Genomic DNA, 8740 nt, shown 5'->3' with positions numbered 1-8740 from the left:
GATATTAGAGTGGATTTATCATGTAGGGCATGTTTGCCCTCCTTGTGGGGAGGGATTCCGAGGACACACCTTTCACTGTAATTGTGAGAAACGAATTTGTGAGGGGAACCCTAACAGCATTGAAGTATTCTGTTAGGTGACCCAATCACCTAACAATGCATTTCTCAGAACGTATTCCTGTCATTAAGCAGGGCGTGACTGTGTCTCTCTTCCATGTAGGTCAGAAATTGCAGTGGAGATTACTACCACTGAACTGGGATCCTTAAATGCAATGGACTTTGGAATAGCTGGGACCAAGTGGTGGCAATTAATGCCAAAGACCAAGTGCGTTTTGTTGCTGTAAGGGGCAGTGGATTTCAAGCAGGAATCAGAATAGTCTGATTCATGGAGACCCATGGCATTGGCTAGTTGAACATGCTGTCCCCCTACCTGCCCCCCCCCCCCACCAAAAAAAAGAGGCCAGGCATGGTGGCTCATGCCTATAATTCCAGCACTTTGGGAGGCTGAGGCGGGTGGATCACCTGAGGTCAGGAGTCTGAGACCAGCCTGGCCAACATGGTGAAACCCCGTCTCTACTGAAAATACAAAAATATTCGAGGGCAGGAAGCATCCAGCACAGGAGAAAAACGGAGGCTGAAGACTCAGCTAGACTAGTCCTTCCATGTTCCACAGGCATGGAAGAATTAGCTGGGCATTTTGGTGGGTGCCTGTAATCCCAGCTACTCAGGAGGCTGAGGCAGGAGAATCGCTTGAACCCGGGAAGCAGAGGTTGTAGTGAGCTGAGATCGCGCCACTGCACTCCAGTCTGGGCAACAAGAGTGAAACTCCATCTCAACAAACAAACACACAAACAACAACAACAAAAAACCATAAGCAGTCTACTAAATTGCTACTTGATCTGTATAAGTGCAAGGGTTCTAGGTCAGGAGAACAGAAGTTTAATTTGACTCTCTGAAGCAGAGAGTCACAGTCTCTCAATCAGTTCCCAGATTTGAGCCAGTTTATAGGGTAGAACCTCTTTCTTGAATGAAGGAGAGGCCAGGTCCCCCTCGAGGAATACCCCCACTACGTGAGAAATATTTATACTGTTACTCTTTCTCTCAGTCTTCCCAAAAGAGATGTATGCCTTTTACAAGGGTAATTGTACATTGAAGAAAAATAAATAATCAGACCTTTTGGGGACTACTGGACATTGACTCTGAACTGAAACTAATTCTAGGAGACCCAAATTATCTCTGTGGTTCACCAGTTAGAGTAGTGGCTTGTGGAGGTCAGATGACCCATAGAGTTTTTGTTCTGGTCCATCTCACAGTGGGTTCGGTAGGACCCCAAACCCATCCTGTGGTTACTTTCCTAGTTCAGATTGCATAATTGGAATAGACATACTCAGTAGCTGGCAGAAACTCCATATTGGTTCTCTGACCTGTGAGTGAGGGCTACTATGATGGGAAAGGTCAAGTGGAAGTAACTACAATTGCCCCTACCTGAAAAATAGTAAACTACAAGCTATACTACTTCCCTGGAGGGATTGCAGGGATTACTGCCAGCATTCAGGACTTGAAAGATAAAGAGGTGGTGATTTCTACCACATTCTTCATTAAACTAGCCTATTTGTCCTGTGCAGAAGACAGATGAATCTTGAAGAATGGTAGTGGATTATCCTAAACTTAGCCAGGTGATGACTCCAACTGCAGCTGCTGTTCTGGATATGGTTTAATTACTTGAGCAAATTACCACATCTCCTGCTACGTGGTATGCAGCTACTGATCTGACAAATGCATTTTTCTCCACACCTGTTAGTAAAGACTACCAGAAATAGTTTGTTTCAGTTGGCCAGCAATACACCTTCACTGCCCTATCTCAGAGGTATATCAATTCTTCAGCCCTATGCCACAGTTTAGTCTGCAGGGAACTAATCATCTTTCCCTTCTACAAGATATCACATCGGTCCACAAAATTGATGACAGCAGTCTAATTGGATCAAATGGGCAAGAAGTAGAAGCTACTCAGACTTATTGGTAAAACATTTGCGTGTCAGAAGGTGGGAAATAAATTTGACAAGAATTCAAGGGTCTTCTACTTCACTGAAATTTCTAGATATCCCTTCTAAGGTGAAAGAGAAGTTGTTGTATCTGTCCTCTCCTACAACCCAAAATGAGGCACAACACCAAGTGGGGCTCTTTGGATTTTGAAGACAGCATATTCTTCTTTTGGATGTGCTACTCTAGCCCATTTGCTGAGTGGCTGAAGAGCTTCTAGTTTTCTATGGGACTGAAGAGCTTCTAGTTTTCTGTGGGGCCCAGAATGAGAGAAGGATTCTGGTAGGTCCAGGCTGCTGTGCAAGCTGCTCTGCCACTTGCATCGCGATCCAGCAGATCCAGTGGTGCTTGAGGTGTCAGTGGCAGATGGAGGTGCGATTTGGAGCCTCTGGCAGGCCCCTATAGGTGAATCACACCACAGGCCCTTTTTGTAGCAAAGCCCTGCCACTCTCTGCGTAGTACTACTCTCCTTTTGAGAAACAGCACTTGGCGTGTTACTAGGCTTAGTAGAGACTAAAAGTTTAACCACGGGCCACTGTCTGTTATGAACTGGGTGTTGTCTGGCCCTCAAAGCCATAAGGCTGGGCATGTACAGCAGCATTCCATCCATCATCAAATGAAAGTGGGATACATGAGATCAGGCTTGAGCAGGATCTGAAGGCACAAGTAAATTACATGAAGAAGTGGCCCAAATGCCCATGGCTCCTACTCGTGCTACATTGCCTTTTCTCTCCCAGCCTGCACCCGTGGCCTCATGTGGCATTCTCTATGATCAGTTGACTGAGGAAGTGTAAACTTGGGTCCGGTTTTCAGATGGCTTTGCTTGATATGCAGGCACCACCTGAAAGTGGGGACAGCTGCAGCACTATAGCCCCTTTCTAAGACATCCCTGAAGGACAGTGGTGAAGGGAAATCCTCCCAGTGGGCAGAACTTTGAGCTTTGAGCAATACACCTGGTTGTTATTTTTGCTTGGAGAAAGAAATGGCCAGTGGTACAAGCGTATACTGATTCATGAGCTGTGGTCAACAATTTGACTTGGTGGTCAATGACTTGAAAGAAACATGATTGAAAAATTGGTGATGAGGAGGAGAGGTATGTGGAATAGACATCTCTAAATGGGCAGAATCCATGAAGATATTTCTGCTACGTGTGAATGCTCATCAAAGTGTCACCTCAGTTGAGGAGGATTTTAATAATCAAGTAGAGGGGCTGACCCATTCTGAGGACACCAGGCAGACTCCCTAGCCACCCCTGTCATTGACCAATGGGCTTATGAACAAAGCGTTCATGTAGCAGAGATGGAGTCTATGCATGGGCATGGAAACTTTGAATTCCATGCACTGTGGCTGACCTGGTTATAGCCCCTGCTGAGTGGCCAGTCTGTTGGTGGTAGAGACAAACATTGAATTTCTGATATGGCACCATTTTCTGGGGTGAACCTGGTGGCCTGTTGGACTACCTACATCATAAAAAGGGCTGCGTTTGTTATTACTGGAATAGATATTGACTCTGGTTATGGATTTACCTTTCCTGCACACAATGCACCTTCCAAAACTATCATCCTGTGGACTTACAGAATGCCTTATCCACCATCTTGGTATTCCACATGGTTTGCTTCTGGTCAAGGAATTAACCTCACAGTAAATAAAGGGTGGCAATGGGCCCATGCCCGTAGAACTACTGGTCTTACCATGGTTCCCAGCATCCTGAAAGAGCTAGTTTGATAAAATGGTGGAATGGCCCTTTGAAGACTCAATTACAGCGTTATCTAGGTGGCATTACCTCGCACGACTGGAGTAATGTTCTCCAGAATATATACCTTAAATCAGCATCCAATATATAGTACTATTTCTCCTATAGCCAGAATTCATGGCTCTAGGAATCAATGGGTGAAAATGGGAGTGGCACCACTCACTATTAGCCCTAATGTTCCTCTAGCAAATTTTTTCCTTTCTGTTCCCATGACCTTATACTCTGCTGGTCCAGAGGTCTTAGTTTCAAAGGGAAGAATTCTTCCACCAGAAGATGAAACAATGATTCCGTTGAACTAGAAGTTAGGACTGCCTCTGGGTTACTTTGGACTTCTCATGCATTTGAAACAACAGGCAAAGAAAGGCACTACTGTACTGGATGGAGTAATTGATCTTGATTATGAAGGGGAAATCGGGCTGCTACTACACAAGGAGGTAAGGAAGAGTATGTCTGGAATATAGGACATCCTTTGGGGTATCTCTTAGTACTATTGTGCCCCATGATTAAAGTCAATGGCAAACTACAACCCAATTCTCTCAGTCTGCTAATGGCCCAGACTCTTCAGGAATAAAGGCTTGAGTCACCTCACCAGGCAAAAAACCATGATTAGCTCAGTTGTTTGGGGTAAAGTGAATATGGAAGGGTAGTGGAAGAAGGTAGTTATAAATACCAACTACGACCACATGACCAATTGTGGAAATGAGTGCCATAAGTGTTAACAGTATTTGTTCCTCATTTTGTTATTAATGTGTTTGAGTGTATCTGTCTATCTATCTCTTTCTATGGCAAATATCTGTTTCTTTCCTCCCTTATTCTCTTACTGTACAACATTAAGATGTGTTAATAATAGTTTAGTTAAAGGATATCAAGGAGAAGAGTGAATATCACCCTAAGGCTATAACCCTTCTGAGGAAGGGTTAGTGCATTTTAAATTGCATGTTTTGGATAGCTGTATCGTGTTAGGAAAAGTATGACTTTGTAATTGTCTTTATTTGGGGATTAAGTATGGGTTAACATGTGTATGAATGCCAAGTTAACAAGGGATGAATGACTTAATTTTACGTGTCAACTTGTATAGGCTATAGTACCCAGTTATTTCATCTGACATTAATCTATGTATTGCTGTGCAAATATTTTGTTGATATAGTTAACATCTATAATCATTTGATAATGTGTGTGAGCCTCATTTAATCAGATGGCAGGGGAGCAACTGTAGTTTTCCAGAGAAGCAATTCTGCCTGAAAACTGCAGCGTCAACTTTTGCTCAAGAGATCTCAGCCTGCCAACCTGCCTTAGTATGGATTTTGGAGCTGCCAGCTCCCACGATTACATGGGCCAATTTATTTAAAAATAGCCTATTGTTTGGGAACTCTGGAAAAATGCACTTCTGTCCAAGCTCAGTGGCTCATGCCTGTAATCCCAGCACTTTGGGAGGCCAAGGCAGGCAGATCACTGAGGCCAGGAGTTTGAGACTGGCCTGGCCAACATGGAGAAACCATGTCTCCTACTAAAAATACAAAAATTTGCTAGGTATGGTGGTGCATGTCCGTAAACACAGCTACTTGGGAGGCTGAGGCACAAATTCACTTGAACCTGGGAGGCGGTAGGTTGCAGGGAGCCGAGATCGTGTCACTGCACTCCAGCCTGGATGAAAGAGTGAGGCTCTATCCGCCCCCACCCAAAAATAAATAAATAAATAAAAATGCACTTCTATACATACACAGGCTATGACATCTTGTGGGTATTGGAAGATGATTTGGGCTTATATCTGCTACAACTAGTTCATGGTGCTTGAAAAGAACAATTCTATAAAAGGGTCTAGGCCTAGGATGGCAAATAAACTTCATTGATATGACAACTTTGATGGATTTCACATGGCTGGAATGCTGTATTGAGAAGGTTTATGACTCTGAGTCTGGGCTCAGGAGGAAAGAGTGCCATGATTAATCACTTCAGTGTACTGTAAGACGGTGAGGGGAAAGAGTGATATATGAGTCATGAACTTATTAGTGTCTGAAATTCTCTTGTTAATTTATTTGTTGGCGTGTTTACCTTCTGCCACCCTATCTCTAGGATGTAAGCTCCATGAGAGCATGGGCCTTGTCTGTTTTCTTTGTGGATCTGTCTTCAAAACCTAAAAATGTATCTAGGTTTACAAAATGTTCAAAAATATTTATAAACAAATATTCAAAAAATAGTTGCTGAATGTATTCTTCTCTTGATCGGGCTTATGCATATTTTAATAAACAATTTAAGTAAAAGCCAATACTTTGTAAGCTCTTGTTTCCAGGGTTGGCTTTATGAATCTTTTCCTTTTTGTATAAATTTAAGGATTACAAGTGCAGTTTTGTTGCATGGGTATATTGTATAGTGGTGAAGTCTGGACTTTCAGTGTAACCATCACTTGAATAATGTGTATTGTACGCATTAAGTAATTTTTCATTTCTCACCCCCTCCCACTATCCCACCACTCTGAGTCTCCACCATCTATAATTCCAAACTCTTATGTCCGTGTGTGCACATTGTTTAGCTCCCACTTATGAGTGAGAACATGTAGTATTTGACTTTCTGTTTCTGAACTATTTCACTTAAGATAATGGCCTCCAGTTCTGTCCATGTTGCTGCAAAAGACATGATTTCATTCTTTTTTATGGCTGAGTAGTATTCCATTGTATAGGCTATATGAATCTTAATAAATATTGATTAGAGGAGATAAAATACATGAAATCACAGTATCCAAGACATTTTAAGGTTCTCAGTAAATAATACTTGAATCTGAAATCTGCAGCGTTGCTCTTCATTCAGGCAGAATGGTTTATTAATGTTGAGGATATATACATGAATAAAATACAAACATTGGCTTCAGTAAGCCCAAATTTTTATTTAAGGGGAATCAGAGAGGAAAATGAGTGTTGCAATCCAGTGTGATAAGTGCTTTAATAGAGCTAAGCTTATGGTGATCCCAGAGATAGTACACTCTGGAGGAATAATCAACTTTATCAAATTTAGGGAGAATCAGTTTGTAGGGAAGTTTTCATAGAAGAGAAGATACTTGAGGGAGGAGGAGAGCATTCTGATACGGGAAACATCCTTTGAAAAAGCACAGAGATATAGAATGAAATGCTGGGTTTATGAAATGCTAATATATTGCAGATGCCTAGTTAGTAGAATGGAGTGGTTGAGGACTAGGTAAGGACTAGATCTGTTCTGTTCAACATGGTAGCCACTAGCCACACATGGCTGTCGAGTGCTTGAAATATGGCCATTTCACATTGAGATGTGCCATAAGTAAAGTGCATATTGAATTTGAAGAGTTAGTGAAAAAAGTATAAAGGATCTAATTAATAACTTTTCAATGTTTTTCAGATTTTATTTAAATGGTAAGTGATGGTGGGCATGGTGGCTCACACCTGCAATCCCAGTACTTTGGGAGGCCAAGGTGAGAGAGGATCACTTGAGCTCAGGGGTTCAAGACCAGCCTGAGTAACATGGTGAGAACCCATCTTTACAAATTAACGACAACAAGAACAAAAAAAAAAAAAAAGAAAAGAAAAAGGAAAAAAATGGTAAATGAAGGTTGCCCAGCTAGCGTTTGAGGATTGGCTCTGCTGTGAAAAGTCCCTGAATTTTTCATAGCAGTGAACCAACTTCAAGGAAATTCTTTCCGGCTTTACAGTGGTGGGAATGGAGAGAGTTGGGTCCTGGGAGCCTGGACCACATCTGTCAATTATTTATCCTTTCCCTGTGATTTGCATACAAGCTGAAGGCAAGAAATCAGAATGGTATTATCTTCCACACTGTGCCCTCTTTTTGGCCCCCAGGATGGATGTTTCTCTTAGTGTGTTCTGCGGCTGAATTCAGTATTCAGGCCCTGACTGGGGCTCAGAAACTGCGATTCATTTTTATCAGCGGCAGTGTAACTGCCCCTGGGGCTTCAGGTTCCAGGAACCAGTTACAGGTGGCTTTAAAAGTGAGGTGAGTCTGGTGTTCAACAGGGGTTGGTCTTGCTCTTCCTGTGCTTATTGTGCTTTTGCAATAGAAGGGAATTAGGTTTTAGGAAACAAACCTTTTCCACTGTGTTGATGCTTCAGATTCAACTATTGCCAACAAATATCTAGGCTTGGTTTTATGGCTAATCTATAGTCATGGCCACGTGGTGTATATTTAACCATTGTATACAGGCTTCACGGGATTTCATAACTTTTTTTTTTTTTTTTTTTTTGAGACGGATTCTTGCTCTGTGGCCCAGGCCTGAGTGCAGTGGTGCTATCATTGGCTTACTGCACCCTCGCCCTCCTGGGCTCAAGCAATCCTCCCACCTCAATCTCCTGAGCAGCTGGAGCTACAGGCGTGCACCACCAACCCCCACTAATATAAAAAACAATTATTTTATAGAGACAAGGTCTCACTATGTTGCCCAGGCTGATCGCCAACTCCTGGCCTCAGATGATCCCCCCGCCTTGGCCTCCCAAAGCACTGTGATTATAGGCATGAGCCACCATGACTGGCTGATCTCATGACTTGTAAAATACAATAATTTTATTAATTCTTATTAACTTATTAATCTATAGGTCATTACTACTATAACTTGATGTAGTATTGATTTGCCTAATTTTGAGCAGGAATACACTTAACAGGCAGAAATAAAAATTTTTATTGTGGTATAACTTGAAGTGCACAAATCTCAAGTCTGCATGCTGATAATCTTTTACTTATGTTTAGATATATCTAACCATCATCCAGATTAAGGTGTAGCACCATTCCAGAAGGCTCATTCCTGTCCCTACCTTGTCAATATCTTTCCTTTAAAGGAAACCACTATACCTTTATCATCGTAGGTTAAAGACAGGCATGATTTTAGCAACTTTTAAAGCATTGTAGATTTTTCTGTATCTGGCTAACTGCATGTTTTTAATTTCAGAGTAGTGTGGCTTAAAAAAAAACAGTG

This window comes from Gorilla gorilla, chromosome 17 (assembly GCF_029281585.2).
Source record: "Gorilla gorilla gorilla isolate KB3781 chromosome 17, NHGRI_mGorGor1-v2.1_pri, whole genome shotgun sequence".
NCBI lineage: Eukaryota > Metazoa > Chordata > Mammalia > Primates > Hominidae > Gorilla > Gorilla gorilla.
The sequence above is the reverse complement of the archived record's forward strand: the minus strand, read 5'-3'. Positions refer to the sequence as shown.